This window comes from Siniperca chuatsi, linkage group LG1 (assembly GCF_020085105.1).
Source record: "Siniperca chuatsi isolate FFG_IHB_CAS linkage group LG1, ASM2008510v1, whole genome shotgun sequence".
NCBI classification, from domain to species: Eukaryota; Metazoa; Chordata; class Actinopteri; order Centrarchiformes; family Sinipercidae; genus Siniperca; species Siniperca chuatsi.
In genome coordinates this window covers 32030056-32051306 of record NC_058042.1, presented here as the reverse complement: position 1 = coordinate 32051306, position 21251 = coordinate 32030056, and the positions used below count along the sequence as shown (strand labels likewise).

The window sequence follows — 21251 nt, the reverse complement described above, 5'->3', positions numbered from 1 at the left end:
GGTGAAATGATCATAAAGCATTGTTATTACACCAAATCATTTATAGAAGAATAATGTATTCCATATTGCTGAAGTAGAATTTTGAACAACTTTAGTAATTAAAACATGCAATCAAAAGCATATATGAATTCTATTGTAAGTCATACTGCAGTACAATTGTCACTATCAATCACAATAATAATAATAATGTTCCTCTTTTGTACAGGGCTGGGATATACATAATATTATACTAATGTGTTTGTTACACTTGTAATATTAGGAGTATAAAGCTTCAGTTCCACACCATATTATGATAACACAGTATTCGAAAATCCATTTTGGTGCATTACTTGGTGTGGTTGGGTTTATTATAACAGATTATGATACCAACTATCATGTACTCACATCGTGCTTATAATGCACTTAAAATGGTACACAATGACATAAATGATTTACTTGTCAGGTGGTGTATATTAAGACTATTTTACTAATTATTCACAAGTCTACCCATTCAAACAGTTTCTGCTTTCTCACTTGAACGCTGTAGGACATGACATATATACACACACACACACACACACACACACACACAAGAGTGATGCCCTGAGACACATGTTGCTAGGGCACAAGCACTAATAGTGGTAGCAAGCTGTCTTGTTTGTGCAGTGTCTATGTGTGTGTGTGTTTAAGTATATGCATTTATTTGTGTGTGTGTGTGTGTGTGTGTGTGTGTGTGTGTGTGTGTGTGTGTTAAAGTGATAACCCGCCAAGGAGGCTCAAAAGAGGCAACTAATGGACTCCAACCACGGAGCACTTGTCACACAAACATTTCTGCTGTCACAGCAGTTTATCACACGTAACACAATGAGACACTCCCCTACATACACACAAAAACACACACACACTCGCACAAATGCACACACTGTCCCAAAGCAGCCATTTGTCCCAGCTTGCAGCGAATGGATGGGAGGGGAGCAGAGCATAGAACAAAGGAGACAAGACAGTCAGAGAGAACAGTTGTGTTTTCACAGTTGTTTTAGCAAATTTGATGTGACAAAGTGAAAAAGGGCTTCTTGGCACCACACTGCTCCTAACTGAACACATACTTGACCGAGTGAGGATATGAGTGTGCACATGGACTGTATGACAGAAAATAATCAGTTTTAGCCTTTTATGATATACCATGATGCATTCACTGTGTTTTACCTCTGGATAGTATGCATATAAGAATGGATTTCACATGATCTAAATGTTGTTTACTTTCTGCTCTAATCCAAATATATATTAATTTCAGTCTTTAGAAAATTATGTCATTCAAATAACTATTGTACATGTGTGCGTGAAGTGTGCCTATAACTAGTAGCTTGTGTTGATCAGTGTCCATAATTAATGTCCAGTTTTAGAGTCAGAAGTGCCTCAGTGGCGGCGCTCACAGGACAATACTGAGTTCACACATAGATGCACGCACACAGTATATCTCTCTGCTCACACACACACAAATTCAAATACACGTGTTACACACTTAAAGACACAAACTTCCCATCCATTCAAACTGAAGCCCAAAGATATTTTATATTTTTTATGGATTATTTCTTTTTGGTTGCTTTTGACTTGCACTATCGACAGGTTGATTCTCAGGAAGTAGTGGTACAGCATACGCTGTTTTAGTTCATTCTACGGACTGTAGCAAGTTTGAAAAATTCTTGTACATCAGCACCATAATATAACTGGAGATGATGCTCTTAATCATCCATACACATCCACCTTTCTCCTCTTGTTGTTGGCACCATGAGTGCAATTTTAGTGGACATTTTGACTAATCTCTGTTTATTAGTAAAAGGGATGGTAGTCTATTGTGTCCACAGTTTTTGATAAAGTACTCTGTATAGTACTAGTCAGCATCATTTACTTCCACCATCCCCTAACATCTCTAGACAGAAAAACTCCAGGAAGAATTTGACTTAGTTATATTTTATTTTATTCTGCCCCTTGGGATCATCACTGAAGTTCAGTCTGCTGCTGGTGTTGAGAGCTGTATTTCAAACAACCAAAATTACTTTCCTGTATGCACTGTACATGCAGAGGATATCATGGATTGCTTAGCATTTTCAGATTTCCCATCATGTTGATGATTACCAGTTGCAAATGTACTACCTGCCTGCTGGTTCTTTTTGTTCACTGGAATTTGACCTGTTTATTCACATCTATCAAAGAGTCTTTTAACCTTCAGTCAGTAGTTTGAATGCTGCAAGTGACCCTTCCTGAATGATCCTCGAAGGCATCCTTTTGCATTTTGTGCAAACCACAGTGTTGGTGAAGACCTACAGTATGCTTCTTGCCTATACACTGGTAAATGCAGGGTGCTGAGGCTACTACAGGTAATACAGTACCAGATAGACATGCCATTTAAACTTTTAGAGCATGTCCAAACTTTGCTTTGCAACTGGATGAAAGCACAGATGTAGCCAAAGAGTTTCTAAAGCACTTGACAATAAGGCCCCTGGTTAAGACAGTGAATTTTAGATGAGCTCATAGACTCAAATGTAATTGACCAGTCAGTGGCACACATCACACAGTAGGCTGCTCCTGTAATGGAGCCTAGCGATGGTTCTTATCAGAGAGCTACCAATATAGTTGCCACTGATTTTATGCTACATTCAGAGGCACTTGTGGTAAAACTGGTTGATAATGAACTCAAACAGGTTCTACAGAATTTTCTAAACATAGCAAACCTTTTAAAAGTCTTCACCTTGAATCACAGACTTTTTCCTACTCTTTGCAATTAGAAGAGTGCTGAATTTTTAAATCTCAGTCCTCACAGTGCACTCTGGCTTTCGAGAGTGGCATTGTAAGCCATGTATCAGAATCAGAATCAGAATCAGAAATACTTTATTGATCCCCGAGGGGAAGCTCTTTCATTACAGCTGCTCACTATCATGTCGATGCACACTTGAGAATAGAAGGAATAGAAGTACTAAGCAAATCAAAATATGATACACTACAATACAGGTAAGATAAATTAAGTACAAAGTGGATATAAGTATAAAACCTAAAATAAGTGTAAGTATCAAGTGGATTTAGAGGTTGATAAGTATGTACGGTATATTACAATGTAATAATATAAGTAATAAGTAATAGTGCAATATGAGTAATGTCAAGTTAAGTGTAGCTTATTAAGATGATTATGAGACGGTGGATATTGCACAGCAGTAATAGAAGTATGAATAAATATCAACAAATAGGGAATATTAAACTGAAAACAGAGTCTATTGCACAGGAGTATTAAACAGAGAATATTGCACAATTATTTAAACTATTGCAGTGATGTTAATGATCCAATGTCCAGTTTAGTGACCTAGGCTCATATAGACTGACACTTAGAGGGAGGAGTTAAAGAGTTTGATGGCCACAGGCAGGAATGACTTCCTGTGGTGCTCTGTGGTGCATTTTGGGGGGATGAGTCTTTCGCTGAAGGTACTCCTTTGTTTGACCAGCATGTCATGGAGTGGGTGGGAGACACTGTCCAAGATGTCATGTAGGTTTCCCAGCATCCTCCTCTCTGACACCACCGACAGAGAGTCCAGCTCCACCCCCACAATGTCACTGGCCTTACGGATCAGTTTGTTGAGCCTGTTGCTACCCTCAGCCTGAAGCCCCAGCATGCAACAGCAAACAGGATAGCACTGGCCACCACAGACTCATAAAACATCCTCAGCATTGTCCAGCAGATGTTGAAGGACCTCAGCCTCCTCAGAAAATAGAGGCGGCGCTGGCCCTTCCTGTAAAGCACTTAAGCCCAGTCCAGTTTATTGTCCAATGTAGTTAGCCCCGGGGTGCTAAAAGCCTGTGCCCCCCAGCTATGTGGAGTCCTTCAACATGTCTTCAACCTGAGCCTGAGTCTTCAAAGGGTCCCTGTCCTGTCGAAGGCATCGCATCCCAGTGGCTCCAAGGACTACAGCCCGGTGGCACTGACCTCCCACATAATGAAGACCCTGGAGAGACTGGTGCTGGAACAGCTGCGGCCCATGGTCAGACCACTTCTGGACTCCCTTCATTTTGTCTACCAGCCCCGGCTGGGAGTTGAGGATGCCATCATATTCCTGCTGAACCGCATCCACACCCACCTGGACAAGCCGGCAAGCACGGTGAGGATCATGTTTTTTGACTTCTCCAGTGCTTTCAACACCATCCGGCCTGCACTGCTGGGTGAGAAGCTGGCAGCGATGCAGGTGGATGCCCCCCTTGTGTCCTGGATTGTTGACTACCCGACTGGCAGACCACAGCATGTGCATCTGCAGCACTGTGTGTCGGACAGCGTGGTCAGCAACACTGGGGCCCCTCAGGGGACTATCCTCTCTCCCTTCCTCTTCACCATCTACACCACAGACTTCAGCCAGACTTCAGAACACTCAAGCTCTTTATAGGAAGGGCCAGAGCCGCTTCTATTTTCTGAGGAGGCTGAGGTCCTTCAACATCTGGCAGACAATGCTGAAGATGTTTTATGAGTCTGTGGTGGTCAGTGTTATCCTGTATGCTGTTGCATGCTGGGGCAGCAGGCTGAGGGTAGCGGATGCTAACAGACTCAACAAACTGATCCGTAAGGCCAATGACATTTTGGGGGTGGAGCTGGACTCTCTGGCGGTGGAGTCAGAGAGGAGGATGCTGGCCAAACTACATGCTATCTTGTACAGTGTCTCCCACCCACTCCATGACATGCTGGTCAAACAAAGGAGTACCTTCAGTGAAAGACTCATCCCCCAAAATGCACCACAGAGCGCCACAGGAAGTCATTCCTGCCTGTGGCCATCAAACGCTTTAACTCCTCCCTCTAAGTGTTAGTCTATATGACCCTAAGTCATTAAACTGGACATTGGATCTTTAACATCTCTGCTATACTGACATAATTGTGCAATATTCTGTGTTAACACTGCTTTGCAATATACTCTTTTCAGTTTAATATTCCCTATTTGTTGATATTTATTCATACTTCTATTACTGCTGTGCAATATCCTCCGTGTCAATATAATCTTCTTAAGCTTAACATGACAGTTCATGCACTATTACTTTATATCTTATTATTATCATCAACCAGTAAACCTACTTTGTACTTAATATTTATTTTATTTTTTTACTCTTACCCACTTGGTACTTAATTTATTTTCTGACCTGTATGATAGTACTTCTATTCCTGTGTGCACAGATGTGATAGTGAGCTGCTGTAACAAGAGGATTTCCCCTCGGGGATCAATAAAGTATTTCTGATTCTGATTCTGATGTCCACACTGACCCCCTGGATGGAAACCGGGGTCACTGGTGCCTTTGCCCTTCGTAGGACAAAGTTCCCCACCACAGCCCTGTACTCAATCTGATACATCCCACCACAGCAGAGTCATCACAAAACTTCTGAAGGTGGCGGGACTCTGTGTGGTAGCTGAAGTCTGTGGAGTATATGGTGAAGAGGAAGGGAGAGAGGACAGTCCCCTGAGGGGCCCAGTGTTGCTGACCATGCTGTCCGACACACAGTGCTGCAGACACACATGCTGTGGTCTACCAGTCAGGTAGTAAACAACCCAGGACATGAGGGGGGCATCCACCTGCATCGCTGCCAGCTTCTCACCCAGCAGGGCTGGCCGGATGGTGTTGAAAGCACTGGAGAAGTCAAAAAACATGATCCTCACCGTGCTTGCCGGCTTGTCCAGGTGGGTGTGGATGCGGTTCAGCAGGAATATAATGGCATTCTCAACTCCCAGCCGGGGCTGGTAGGCAAACTGAAGGGAGTCCAGAAGTGGTCTGACCATGGGCCGCAGCTGTTCCAGCACCAGTCTCTCCAGGGTCTTCATTATGTGGGAGGTCAGTGGCAACGGTCTGTAGTCCTTGGAGCCACTGGGACGCGGCGTCTTCGGCACAGGAACGAGGCAAGATGTCTTCTTTCCTCGTTCAAGCTGAATTGCCGCTTTACTTTTCTATATCTTCCAACATGTAATTGCACTCAATAGGCCAACCCGTTCTCATTCCCAGGTCGTCAAATACCGGCATTTTGTCACGCCCCTCTGCATCACACCGGACTTTCAATTAACTCCAATGTAAAAACATCCGCAGCAATATTAGACACGCAACTGCTCCAGCCATCCATTCACTCCAATATTTACCTGACCGCGGCGCTATAAGACGCTGTGAGCATCAGTCCCATTGGAGAACCCATGTTAAGGTTTTCTTTCAAAATGTCTTCAACACTCTCAAATCTAAAACACGAAAGTGTCTTTGATAATTCAACAATACGATAGGTTAATGTTACGGCTATCAGTTTAAATTATTTCTCCTTCAATTCTGAAAAATAAAGTTTTTTTGTCTTATTATTTTCTATTGGCCTGCGTCCGTGTCATGTGCCAAGTTTTTTGTGAAAACCAAAATGGTGGACATTTATTTTATTCTCTGTGGAAAATGCAGTATTTTAAAATAATTGGAATGATAGGCTGATAAATAATGAGAAACACAAGCCATTGCCTTGATCTCAAACATGGATTTCATTGGTCAAATGTTCATCTCTGTCAGCAACATTTAAAGGGACAGTTCACCCCTAAATCCTCTTACCTGTAGTGTTATTTATCCATCTAGATTGTTTTGGTGTGAGTTGCTGAGTTTACCAATAGTCCCTATATGAAACTGCTCACAACAAGGTGTGCGGATTATCTTGAGTAACTGGGTCATTTCTAGAAAGAGACATTGCTGTTGAGTTTTTCAAATGTATTTTTTTGGCGCTTCGAGCACCACAAGCCGAGTGCCATATAGTTCCATTATATTAAAAAAATGCAGACATCTCTACAGCCGATATCTCCAAAACTCTGCAACTCACACCAAAACAATCTAGATGGATAAGTATCACTACAGGTAAGTGTAAAAATATGTATTTTTGATTTTGGGGTTAACTGTCCCTTACAGCAGAAACAACACAACACAACTACTGTACATGTTTGGGTTCATGTAACTATCTAATCTCATCATAAATTCGGACTTGGTGTGGAAACACGCTTAGGCCAAAAAATGCAATGATTTAAATTAAATTAACATAAGATGAGGACAAATCAGTTTGTGTTGTACCTTGCAGAGACTGTGTGAATGTGGGAGGATGATCATTCATGTTTCATTGGTGCAACAGCAGACATGGTACTGCAGAATTTTGGGGATCCTTAGTGTAAAGAAGTTTGAGAATCCCTGATATAGGATCTTAACAGCACCATCAGATGTACTCAAGAGAGAGAATTATCTGCATCAAGTGTTTGAAACATAGCTAAGTAACCCGCACACTTTTCTCTGATTTGCTCTCTCATATCTCAGTTTTTCATCTCTCCCTCCTTCAGCTTCCAGCCTCTCGCTGTATCTTTTTCCTCAGTTTCATTTAATGTTTAAACCCCTCCCTCGCTCCCTGACCCTTCATCTCTCTGTCTCTCTCTCTCTCTCTCTCTCTCTCTCTCTCTCTCTCTCTCTCACACACAGTCTTTCCATGCGTTTCTCTGCATGGCTGGGCTAATTGAGTATCTAAACAAACTAATTAATCATGGGCGTCCAGCGAAGACGGACAGATCCAGAGAGGTGATGTGCATCCCCCCCTCCACCGCCACCGCCCATTTTGTTTCCTTAATCCCCACTTGCAGTTTATTTTGCTGAATGCGCACATTCACTCCCCCTCTCCTCCCATACCACCCACCCTCCCCTCAAATCCCTTTGCCACTGCCAAGGTTATACCCGTATACACACTCATTCACTATTTATGATTTTGCATAGAGGATAAGTGCCCCCCCCCTCTTTTCTGCTTCTCTTAGAGTCAGGGTATCTGGGTACATTAATCAAAAATAATGAATAAAATGATCAGCCTGACAATGTGGCGAAGCCTCCCTCGGTTTCAGGAGGATAACCGACCAACTTTATTAATCAACATTTCCTGATTAATTGTTACAAAGTGTCATCCATAAATTTCCCTTCATTTTAATAGTACTTTGGCCAACACTAACAATATCCCCCGTGACCACGGATTTATTGAGGCCTTGGCCGATTTGAGAGAGGGAAAAAAGAGATAGGGAGAGAGAGAGACTGATAGAAGAGGAGGTAAGGAAAACAACATCCCCTTTAACAATGCTTTGAAGGCAGGACTGAGACTGTGGGTAGATTTGCAGCTCCTTAGCACTTAGTCTTCAGAATTGGCCTAATGGCAGTTTGGTAGCTACAGTATGGCCCCATGGAGCTCTCTCTCTCTCTCCCTCTCTCTTTCTCTCCCTCTTTCTCTTCTTCTCCTGATAAGGTGAGGCGGCGGAGTAAACCATTATGGGTGACAGTTTCACTTTTCTCCCCCTAATTACTTGTTCCTGCCCATGTGGCATTTCTTAGAAAAATTTGTTGAATAATGACCGACATTAAAATGGAGGCTCTTAAGAATTTATATGCACTGGCTTAATTCATCATGTACTTTCTTTATCTCCTGTGTAGATTTATATCCCGGCGTGTCGCAGGGCCCTCTGCCTTGTGACAGGGGCCGTCATCTCCTTAAGGGCACGGCATGTATATCAGTGAAAGCCACCCCCACCACCACCCACCCACTGCTGCTTTCCATCAGTGGGCCTTGCTAGGCAGGTAGAGTAGAGACTGCTGGGAGTGTTTGTTTCTCTTGTTGTTTATCCGTTGAGCGGATCGGAGTGGTGTCATAGGTTTCTGTTTAGGTGTGCTTGTTTTGCAAGTGACTAATCCTCTCCACTCCAGGAAGACTGCTGGCTGGGCAACACTTGTTTAAATTGTTCCATTTTCCTAGTTTCATCATAGCTGCTTTTGATATACAACCACTGGACAAAATCAATAAAAAAGTGAAAGGAATCTGGAGGAGTCCTGGTTGCCTAGGCTAGTCTAAGACGCTGAACTTGTAGGAGCAGTGTCTCTGGTTTAAGTGTGGCCAGGGACCTTTGATACAGACCCACTCTCTCCCCCCTTATTTCCTGCCACATCTCTACTATCTAATACCTAATGAAAGAACCCCCCCAAAAAAAACACTATGAAAGAATGTTGAGTATTGATGATGGGTCACATTTGGAAAACGGTGAATCACCTATTTTGTTATTTAGACATCACGACTTGTTAAGGCATCAGTATGCTTCAACCAAAGTAATTGTTGGATGGTCAACAACATCTGAAACCCCCTCTCCTCACACCTTCTCTGCATCTGAATTGGGGGAGTTTATCACACAAGTTTTGTAACGTTAACTAACCAACAATCAAATAAGCATAACCACATTAGATGTGTTCACCAGGTTTGTGGAGGTGAGAAAGTAGGTAGGGTTTGAACTTCTCTCTCAAGCTCTCGTTTTTCATTAACACAGCTACGTCTGTCACTTTTTATATGTACAAACAAGTGCAACAAGTGAATGCCTTTGAGGAAAGAGTGTCAGAAAGTGTGTGCCGTTATCCAAACTATTAACACGTATGTATGTATGTATGTATGTATGTATGTATGTATGTATGTATGTATGTATGTATGTATGTAATGTACGTGTGGAAGAATTGACAATAAAGCAGACTTGACTTGACTTGACTTGAACTCTATGACAGCAGTCTTTTCACCCCACCTGTTTGTTTCAACCATAACCCAGCCTTTAGTATCGGCATATGATTCACATAATTTACATAGTCATACAACCATTCAGTGACCCCTGGTGCACAATGTGAAAGCATTTGTATTCTTTATGTTTGTCCACACATTCATTCAGGTTTTTCCTTTAATTTGTCACCTATCTGTAGCTTTTATAGTTTTAAATGTACATGTTCTGCTTGAGGTGAATAAGAGTAACAAAAATGTAAAAAGGTGACTTTTGTGCATCACAGACATCTGTAGAATGTATACATTACTGACTAAAAAATAAATTATGGGCCATGGGCAGGTGTGTGTGTGTGTGTGTGTGTGTGTGTGTGTGTGTGTGTGTGTGTGTGTATGTGTGTGTGAGTCCCAGACATGCCATTTAAGCCAATATTAATACCAGTACGGAATGATGAGTGTACTGGGCTAAAGACATCAAAGTGGGCTACAAACATTTCTAAAATACTCAAGAATTCACATGCTGCATATGCGTTCTCATTTGAATACAAGGACTTACATACATGTATAATACATGTTTGTATTTTTGTGTATACCCCCACCTCCCTATTTAAAAATGCAGAGTTTTTAAGTCAGGCATTAGGATGATTTATGTACAGTATCAGGCGAAGCATTCTGAGAGCCACCTACAGCCTCGCCTTTATTACTGTTGTTTTTTACTATTTCCTTAGGGTAATTTACTACACGCTCTCTGGAGCATACCCACTTAGGACGGCTTACCACTTTCAAGGGCATCATGGTGGGCATCTAATGTGAAGTGCTCTAATGTCTGAATGGATGGTGGTGACCTACAGATCCCTCCATTCATGCCTGTTCTTCATTGGTACTGCATACTAATGCTTTAGTATTCTTCGACTGAGAATCTGACTTTCATGCGTGGAGAGTAGAGTTTGCATCCAGTCACAGTCCTGTGTTTAAGTGTTTAGTTGCCTAACATTTGCCATTTACCTTGAGCATATTTGAATTGCCATAACAATGATCTTTCCCTAACTGTAACCATACTGTAGTTGCCATGTGCTAACATTGTAGAAAACAAGATTATAAAAATGTTGACACTGAACGTAATCCAGGGTTTTGCAGAATCATCAAAATACAAACCTAAAGCAAACATGTCATGTTGTAACCAACTGCTGCACTAAACTGAAACCAAAGTCAGGATTATGCCTGAGATTAAATGTAAAACCGAAAGTCAGTGGTACAGGAAGTGTTCAAATCCTTTACTCAATTAAAAGCACTAAAACCACACTGTAAAATAATCTGTTGTAAGTCCTGCATTGAAAATGTTACTTTAGAAAAAAGTATTTAAGAATAAATTTAAGTATGTGATGAAAAAAAATGCTATTATATTTTATATATAATAGCATATCTATTTTATGATATATATTACTGTATATATTTACTGTTGTACTTTTAGCTAATTTGCAACTATGTTATATACGACTGAAACTGTTTGTTTTCATTATGAATGATTGATGAATGATGATTATTTTTTGAATGAATCAACTGATTGGGTGGGTTTGTAAAAATTCTGAAATTTTAAATGTGAAATGTGACACCTTGTTTTGTCCAACCAATAGATGGACAAAATGTCCAACCAATGTGTCCAAAATATGTTATTATTAAAATTAATAATAACATAAATAATATGACTAATAAAACAAATAAAATAGTTAGCCAATTAGTTTTCTGTTGATTGCTTAGTCTTAAACTATTAGTTTAAGATTTAAACTTAAACTACTAGCTGCTACTAGTACTACAGCTACTAGTACTACAGCTATCAAATAATTGTGGTGCAGTAAAAAGTAAAATTTTTGCCTTTGAAATTAAGTAGACTAGAAGTATAAAGTGCCCTGAAAAGAAAATACTCAAATACAAGTATGCTATATTTAACTACTTACTTACGTACTTAATTTGCCACATTTGCCTAAATACTGTCTGGTTTTGTTATGATGTCTAATCGTACCTGTAAGTCATACATTTTCTTTCAGCTGATTGCTTTGAAATTCATCTGTGAACCGTGTTGAACAGATTCTAAAACTGGGTGTGCTCCAGTTTTGCTCCTGCCATTGCACTAGCCAGTGATAATAAAACACAATCCACAATCGCAAGGTCATAAAGGACTGCTTCACTGAGTGAAGACTAATATTATGTGTGGACCAATAGAATGAATGTTTGAGCTTTAATTTTCAAATTGATTAAATTTCACTGTAGTGATTTTGGCTACTTTTGTAAATGCCACAAAATGGGTCAACAATCAAACAGAAAGTGATGAATCTTAGAAAATATAAATCCAAAATACAGCACACTCACATATTTTTCTGTGATAATGTAAAAAAAAAAGTCCACTTTATCCGTACAGTTTAGCTATCCACTGTCCAACATCTGTCTCAGGACTGCTTCTATTTATTCATATCAAATAATTGATATGATTTATACATGAAGGATTCACCTTACTTTCTAGTTTTTTTGTGTAACCAGTCAATAAAATCCAGGTTCAACTGTACAAGACCATATAAAGCATATATGTAAATTATATAAAACTTCCTCAGGTAAAACCAAGTACAATGTGCCCTGTCCAATTAAAGAATCCCTCCAGTGAATACATTTGTCTCTACACTGAATGTGAGCTGTGATCTGATCAACCAACATGTTCTGCTTTTCACTTCGGGTGACCTCAGGCCCTTTGGGCATCTCTATGCTAATTGCATGCAAATTACATAATAGCTGACACACTTTTGATGGGAACATAAAATGAGTAACAATATAGTACAATGAGCATTTATTCTTAACATCACATCAGAGCAGTGTAGTACATCTAAGCTGCCAGGTAACACTCATGGTTGCATCAGAAAGTTTACACAAACATTTTACCGTCTTATATATTATATTATATTATACACTATATGACCTCATGCTAGGACATAATTACTATCATAATGCAGTATGTTTGTAGGGTGCTTATTTCCCTCAAAATGGCTTACATGTGCAGTATTGTGATAAAAAAAGGGAGAATACAAGATTAGATCCTTGTATATTTCGGTTAATATAAACCTTAGCCATGACCTTTGACCTTTTAAAAGACCCAATCACTACCATTTATCATTTGCCTTTGTAGGGCAGAATAAATCTAAATTCATGACTTAAAGGGAAATGTTCTACTGCAGTCTTCCTTTATGAAAACAACATCCTATAAATCGATCCTGAAATGAATGATAGAGAAAAATATGATAATATACCGCAGGTAGTGGAAAATTGTTCGACAATTAAATGTAGTGCTAAAAACCATTCCTATTTAGACACACACACAAACACAAATAGTAGTGTTGTATGTATCAATCAGGTATGACAGCATTTAAGTGTGAGGCTGTGACATGACAGGAGCTTCCTGCCAGGAGGCTTGTCTTTCTAATGACAGCCACTGCTCTGGAACGGAGACAATCTAGGAGGCACACACACACACACGCAAAAACACATTCACACACACACATATATACACTCACACACTCGGCCTTTGCCTCGATCTCTCTCTTTGATAACTATCACTGTCAAGGGGAGACAGAGCCCAATGTATGACAATTTGTTCATTATCATAGTGAATAGATTTTCACAGGCTCCCCCGCCAGTCTGCCACTGGCGGATAGATGAATATCAAACAGGCCTCTCCTTTGTCCTAGGGGCCAAATTTAGGAAATAACATCTCATCCTACTCTCTGCCTGCCTCTCTCTCTGTCCCCGCCAGTACCCACCTCAAGTACCCATCACTCAGCCCAGTGTGTGTGTGTGTGTGGGGGGGGGGCACGACTGTGAGTATGTATTTCTGAGGAGAAACACTCAAATACTATGCACAAGAAGACAAACATGCCTTCTGCAAGTTAGGAATTGAACAATTCTGAAAATCTAATATGTCAGTACAGTCACTGTATGAAGCTACTTCAGTAGTTCCACAAGGCATAATTATTGAATTCGACCTTTACAGAATCTTTGGCATTAAAGTATTAATCAGCTGTTTCCGGTCATTATGATATGTTAAGCTAACCAGATAACTTTTACTGTATTGTTTTATAGTTGACCATGCGGTCCATAATTAAAACCTCTGCTAGGACAGCAGACAGGATAGAGTTCCCAGACCTGTTAAGACCTGGCAACACAACTAACCTGCTTCTCACACATGCAGGTAAAGACAGAGACAGACTCATCTGGTTCTGTTGCTTTAACTCTCTCTATCACACACATTATATACATAAATAAAGAAGACACAGAAGCACAAACAATGAAGCAGAGGAAAGGATAATGAGATCAGTTTTAAGCCATACGTTCATCACTTCTCCTCTCCACTTTATTCCTTAGTTCCTGTCCTTTCATCTTGTTTGTCCTCTCCTTTTCTCTTAACCTTCCCTCTTTGCTCCCTTTCTTTCCCTGTCTTGTCTTTTTTCTTGCACTTCATTCTCTTCTTTCCTTCTTTCCTCTGTCCTCTCTGCATTGCATGTACATATTTATGATTGTTCCTTTTTTCAGTATCACACCCGTATAAAGGCCAGGCCAACAATCCCTTTTACCTACAAAGTTTTTTTTTAGTATGAGATAATTTATGAAAATGACTTTTTGCTCATTTTGTTTAATGTATGCACTTTAACAATTAATAACCCAAGCGCTGGGAGATTTTCAACTAAAGGCCATTAATTTGTATAAATCTGCCAAGCTCTGACAGCAAGAGATTTTTTAAACTGATCTGAGGGAAAGTGAAATTATTCTCTAGCCTCGGGTTAAATATTACTTTTCTCCAGGACTTCTTCAGGTCCGCCGGCTCCTCGCCAGTTTCTGTCCTTGTTATTGATCTACCTCTCTCTCACTTGCTCTCTATCTCCTTTTCTCTCACTGCATTATTTTTGCTCATTTCTTTGTTCATCAGGGAGAGGTGTGTTGTTTGTGAGTGGCCTCAAGGCCTTTTGAAACAACTCCTTTTGAATCTAAATTTTTCTCCTGCCATGGCTGAAAGAGGGCCAACACGTGCTCACGCCTTACTGAAAAAAAAAAACAGTTTGTAAGTGCATTCTGATCTGATCAATCAGACCTATTTCTGATGTCAAGTTAGGTTTAGGCAATTAAAAGTCTGGATTAGGGAAAGATCGTTGTCATGATTAAAGGAATCGTGTTGTGTCCCATCTCTTGGTAGAGGATGGGACACAAACCGTAGTGTGGTGTCAAACATATGTGTACCATGTTTCCCCTGGAAATGGTAGTGCATGTGGTTAGTGTAAGATTTTTTTAGAGATGGGGAGGTTGTGGGTGTTTAATGCTGGGGATCAGCTAGTAGAGCTTCAACTTTTAATACATTCATTGTACAAAATCAGAAAATTATTTGACCTGAATTTAAAACTGTATTGTAGTGAATGGATTAAAAGCTATCCATACTGGTCTAGTAAACAGTGAAATACCAGACTGTGTGTGACATCCACACTGTCAACAGTGGTTCAAATACCGAATGGGTTTGATGAAAAACAGTGACATATATATATATATATATATATATATATATATATATATATATACACAGCATTGTAAATAAACATAGAGATGCACAGTATTCTGATGAAAAAAAACTATTACGCTGTTCTACAGTTAAGTGAACATTGTTTTAGTTGAATGTGCAGTACAATTAATTAAAATATATATATATAAATAAATGTATTACAGTCTTGTGTAGTACCAATATATTCTTATGAGTTCAGAAGACTACAATGCCTATGTGGGATAAAGATTTATTATGACAACAAAATGAATCTTGACGACAAAATCACTTTGGTTATGGTGTTGAGACCACTGGCAGTCCACAGATAAAATCATTCATTTGTGGGACTTTAACTGAACTTTTTATTATGAGACCACATGCTCTTTTTTTCTGTAAACAAAGGAAAGCCATAGAACTATTTCCTTCTGGCTTCGTCTACAGCACTGCTGCCCTGTGTAAAGCAGACACCAAACTCTCTGTCCTTACAGTAGCACTGTGAGGGCCTGCTAGATCCCTGCAACAAGTTTAGTTAGCATGGACGGCTACTACACAAAGTCTGGCAGCTAACATTAACAAGCAACTAAGGAAGTTAGCGCCAAGCTAACTGTAAGGAGAACAACAGATGAGTGACCGGCTTCCTCTGATCTGCACAATCGGAATACTGCACAGCAAGGACTTTTCCTGGAACACAATTCCAGCTTGGCAGACAGACCGCAAGGAGTAGGCCTACTTCAAAGCAACATTCTTTCCCTCCATGGACTGGTAACGTAACTGGCATTACATAGCTTCACATATCGTAACAGTGTACGTGGATAAGCACAGGACTGTGTTACTTTTGTGAATTTATATGTATTGATTTCGTTCATTGAGTTTTATTGTTGTGATTTTGCTTCCCCCTGTTGGGATTTGGTAGCCACATGCTAAGTTGATAGTTAATGTTATGCTTCACACAGACAGAGTCTTTGCATGCTAACTAACTCTCTTTTGACTGGGCACAATTATCCTACACACACACATCCACTCCAATTTGACCTTTAACAGAGCTCTTTTCAAACATGGCTTAGCCGCCATTTTGAATTTCCTTTCTTTGTGTAGCCATGTGGCTGCTGCTTAGCCGCCATTTTTAATTAGATTTCTTTTGTTTAACGCCATGCAGCGTCGACCATTTTAAGCATTTTGGATCACCCACCCACTTACACACACACACACCCTTTGTTCTGTAGTTTAATGCATTTAGAGTTAGATTTCATAGTGTTGTCATGGTTTTGGGTTTGTGTTCTGTTATTTCCTGTTTTATTTTAAAATAGCCTCCTTCCTTCAAGTGTCTTTTGATTGTTTTCACCTGTGTCTTGTTGTCTCCCTAACCTAAGTTTATTTAGTCTGTGTCCTTCCTTTGTTCTGTGTCAGATCGTGGTACGTTGTAACTTTGTCAAGCATCCTGGTTTGGTGGTCCCCTGGATTCTTTGTTCTCTTGTACCTTGCCTGCCTGTGGATTTTGGATTTTGCCTGCCCACCACTGGACTAGTGTTTCTGTTTTGAAACTGCTTACCTGCTGTGAGCTACTGTTGCCTGCCATCTTCAGTGTAAGCCTTTTGTTAGTAAAATTATCAAACTGCACCTGCTCTGCCTCTGATGTCTGGAATTGGGTCCTACTCCTGTTTTCCTGCTCGACACACCACAACAATTGTGTTATATGCTTTCACGTTACATCACATCTTAAATGATCTATTATATAAATGCTTGTGTATAATTATGCTGGTTTCTTTAACATTGCACAACAGTTAATAATTCACCAACCTCTTCTATGTTGAACTCCAAATCCTTCAACCTACTAGCTGTTAATGGTAATTTTGGTTATAGTTAGTTATTTAATTATTAATCAAAATTCCAAATTGATAGTTTAGTGCAGTTTATGAGACTGAATAACTTAATTAGTTATCATTTTCCCTTGTTTAATAAGGGTGGTGCCCCGAGGACTTTATTAATTAAAGTTATTATTTATGATTATATTTGATTCTGATAGCCATAATTAATTGATTGGACCTAAACAATTTGGTGCCCCTTTTAACCATTGTAAATTCCAACGGTTAGGGAAATATTTTGCTTTTGGTTAAATGTTAATAAATTTAAATATTACCAGTCTCATACTTCAATTCTCTTTTGACTTTTTGAATATTAAACCATGACCATGATTTTTCCCTAACTTTTACCAAGTGCTTTAGGGGCCTAAGCATAACCATGGAAAGCATTAGTTGCTTTAGTTGCTACAAGTGGATGTTGTATTGCAAGATTGGGTTTTGAAGGGAAAACAAATAAAATACATTGTAAGTAAACATACAGCAGATATGTTCTATATTAACAATTTGCAACCTGGCAGATGCATCCATTTCCTCAATATGTTGATAGAAATGGTCAATAAGGTGGCATTACGTTTCTACCAAAAGGTATTTGCTGCCGCAAATGTAAACCATACCATTGCAAACTCCTAATTCTACTACCATTAGAGGTTAGTGAAAAATTATGTTTTTTTGGAATTTGTGTAGCTTGTGACCTCATATAAAAGTTTATATTAATAAATGTTGGTTTGATTATCTGTTGATGATTGCAAAAGCATGTCACTGATGTTGTCTATAGCCAGTTCATAAATGTTTCTATATTTGTTATTCCAAACAGCAGGGTTCTTGTAGTTGTTTTCTGGGAGAAATCCTCTGGCTGACTGATTAATGCATTGTACAATTTCCAGTTTGATGAAATTTGCAGTTATAGCCAGTGATGTAATGGCCACCATTGCTCAATTCATCAACGAAAAGAACATCACCAACAGACATCCAAACTATAAAAGACAACAGACTGCACATTACTAAATACTGGAACTAAATATTCAGGAATCAGCACAAACTGATTACAACAAAAATAAGTGGCCCCCTGTTTTCATAAAAAATCAACTAGATAAATACATAAAGTTCCTTGTAGCATTCTACCCCAACCTCTGTGCTCATCTTCCTGTATTCCAGTATCGTGCCTGTTTAAGCCTGTTCACCTGGGTGCTGCTGCTGCCGGATTTGTTATCTAGATCACAGCCATTTAGAGCCCTTCATTCATCATGTACGCCAGATTTGAAACAAGGCAGAGGCAACTGCAACACCCGCTATGCCCGCCAAACAACTATACTGTTCTAGGTCAAGGTCATGGATTCATTCTTGCACCCAACAGCTGAAAGACATTTTCATGGAAAGACAAACAAAATGAAAAACTTAAACACAAACAATAGACACAACAATTGCAATGCATATTAACTTCCCCCAAAAGACCAAAATGAATCTGTTACACATCAGAACTTCCACTTTTTTCCAATGCCTCAACACTTTCCCTTAAATTCACTTTCCTAATTTCCCTCCATCTCCCTCCATCCCTCCCCTCTCTCCATCTCTCACCCTCTCCTCCTAGTGGTAGTTCAGACTCTGAGAGCATGTCTTCATTAGCTGCATTAACATTCACAGGCTGTAGTAAATTCTGACAGTGAAAAGGTCCCCGTAACCTTTAGTTTTGCAGAAATTTACTTCCCAAGAAAATTACAGCTGGCACTGTCTTAATTAATGCCTGCATTCTTCTCCTGAAAACCCAGAGCCTGTCAGCTGGAGGAGAAGAGGAGGAAAAAGAAAAAATTAGAAAAACAGAGAGTGGAGGGAAGAGAAAAAGGGAAAAGCAGGGAATAGAAAATCAGGACAGAGAAGAGAATACGGAAGAATTTTGAGTCGACTAAATGGTTTTACTTACATATACGGGGGTGGCGAGACGGTGCATAGAAATAAAAAGTGGGGAATCACAGCAGCATTTCACAATATTGTTGTTTGTTGTGGTGTTTATGTGTGAGTGTGCAGTTGTTGTCGCTGGCTATTCCCCCAGTAAGTAGATTCAGTAGATTCAAATCTACACTATCTCCCACATAACTCCCATTTCCTCTCTCTCTCATTCTTTGCTTTTTGTCATCCAAAGTGGTATGAGAGAGAGGCGAGGGGGGCTTTGGAGGAAACTAATACATATTTTATCCTAGGCTATCTCATGGGTGCAGATGCTGCTTTGTTCCAGGCCCTCAGAGGAAGAGAAGAAGAACCAGAAATCCATCTTCACACTGGGGAAGCACAACATTGCAATCCTGCACTTATTGGGCCACATACAAATTAGAATAAATACCCACATATGTCTGCATGGCAAATATAACGCTAAACATCTACTGTGTATGTGTGGTGGTATTGTATGATAGGCTTTTTTAGCTTCTAGTAGGTGAAAAGGATCATACTCAGTGATAGTTCCCCTCCCTAATTGTCTAAGTGAGCTACTCAAGCTCACGGCTTGATCATCTTTCTCTCACTCAGTCTGGGTGTCTGTCTCCCCCATTCTACCTCGCCCCCACCTGCACTCTCTCCTCCTTCCATCTCCACAGACGCTAATTAGAGAAGTGAGTCACAGCTCTGTTGATAGACAAATGTCAGCAGGAGTCTCCAGTCGCTTGGTAATTGCCTGAATCAAAGCCGCCGGGAGAGCAAAGATGGTGAGGAAACAAGACATTGTATACTCTGAAGGGTGTCCATCCGCCCATCCTTTTGCATCTACAAGTCAAATCTTCCTGGAAATCACAGACTTTGCAACATTGGCAGAAAGGGGTGATTATTTTGAGGCACCCTATGTTGAAAACTAAATTTTACGTGTCCACCTTGGTAGCATTTAAAAACCAAATGCACCAAATGTGTGTTGTTGAGGTATATAGCCTGTTGAGCCCAAATGGTCAGAATCAGAATCAGAAATACTTTATTGATCCCCGAGGGGAAACTCTTTTGCTACAGCAGCTCACTATCATGTCAGTGCACACAGGAATAGAAGTACTAAGCAAAAATGACTCATGTTAGCGTTTTCTGATCTGACACCCCTATTGTTAGAAGGACATTGTTTCTCTGTGTCTTCATAAACCAGCCCAATAGGAAATAAGTTTATAATGGACAATTCCACACATCATGTTTAACATCCAGTGCCAATGTTCAGTGCCAAAACAAGAAGTAGTGTAGCGAGGCGGAATGTAAAGGTGTCTTAAGCAAAGGGCTTATTGAATGGTCAAACAGTGTCTGAAACCCCCTCAGCTGCACCCCACAATTTCTGTAACTTTCAAACTGAAAATTATGCCCACCTCATCCAGCAAATGGCCAGGTGTGTGAAGGTAAAAAAGTATGCAAGGTTTGAACATCTCTCTCAAGTTGTCTTCTTTCATGCTTCACACAATTACTTCTGGCACTTTTCTTGTGAATGATCAAATGCAACAACATGAATGTCAGAATGAGAATAAGAAATACTTTATTGATCCCCCAAGGGGAAACTCTTTCGTTATAGCTGCTCACTATCACGTCGATGCACACTTGAGAATAGAAGGAATAGAAGTACTAAGCAAATCAAAATATAATACACTATAATACAGGTAAGATAAATTAAGTACAAAGTGGATATAAGTATAAAAGCTAAAATAAGTGTAAGTACCAAAGTGGATTCAGAGGTTGATAAGTATGTACGGTATAATACAATGTAATAATATAAGTAATAAATAATAGTGCAATAATGAGTACTGTCAAATTAAGTGTAGCAGATTAATCAGATTATTAGACGGGGGATATTGCATAGCAGTCATAGAAGTATTAATAAATATCAATAAACAGGGAATATTAAACTGAAAACAGAGTCTATTGCACAAGAGTATTAAACAGTGAATATTGCACAATTATTCCAAGTATTGCAGTGATGTTAATGATCCAATGTCCAGTTTAGTGACTTAGGGTCATATAGACTGACACTTAGAGGGAGGAGTTAAAGAGTTTGATGGCCACAGGCAGCAATGACTTCCTGTGACACTCTGTGGTGCATTTTGGGGGTATGAGTGTTTTGCTGAAGGTGCTCCTTAGTTTGACTAGCACGTCATGGAGTGGGTGGGAGACACTGTCTAAGATAGCATGTAGTTTGGCCAGCATCCTCCTCTCTGACACCACTGATAGAGAGTCCAGCTCCACCCCCACAATGTCACTGGCCTTACGGATCAGTTTGTTGAGTCTGTTGCTACCTTCAGCCTGCTGCCCCAGCATGCAACAG

General features: G+C 39.9%; 1 long non-coding RNA gene across 1 annotated transcript; it reads left to right on the top strand.

Moving 5' to 3' along the window:
* The first annotated feature begins 15382 nt into the window (after nucleotides 1-15382).
* On the top strand, nucleotides 15383-17732 carry LOC122876552. The gene is made up of 2 exons (XR_006378087.1): nucleotides 15383-15884; nucleotides 16530-17732. It is a non-coding gene; the product is annotated as an uncharacterized LOC122876552 (long non-coding RNA).
* Nucleotides 17733-21251: the final 3519 nt, after the last annotated feature.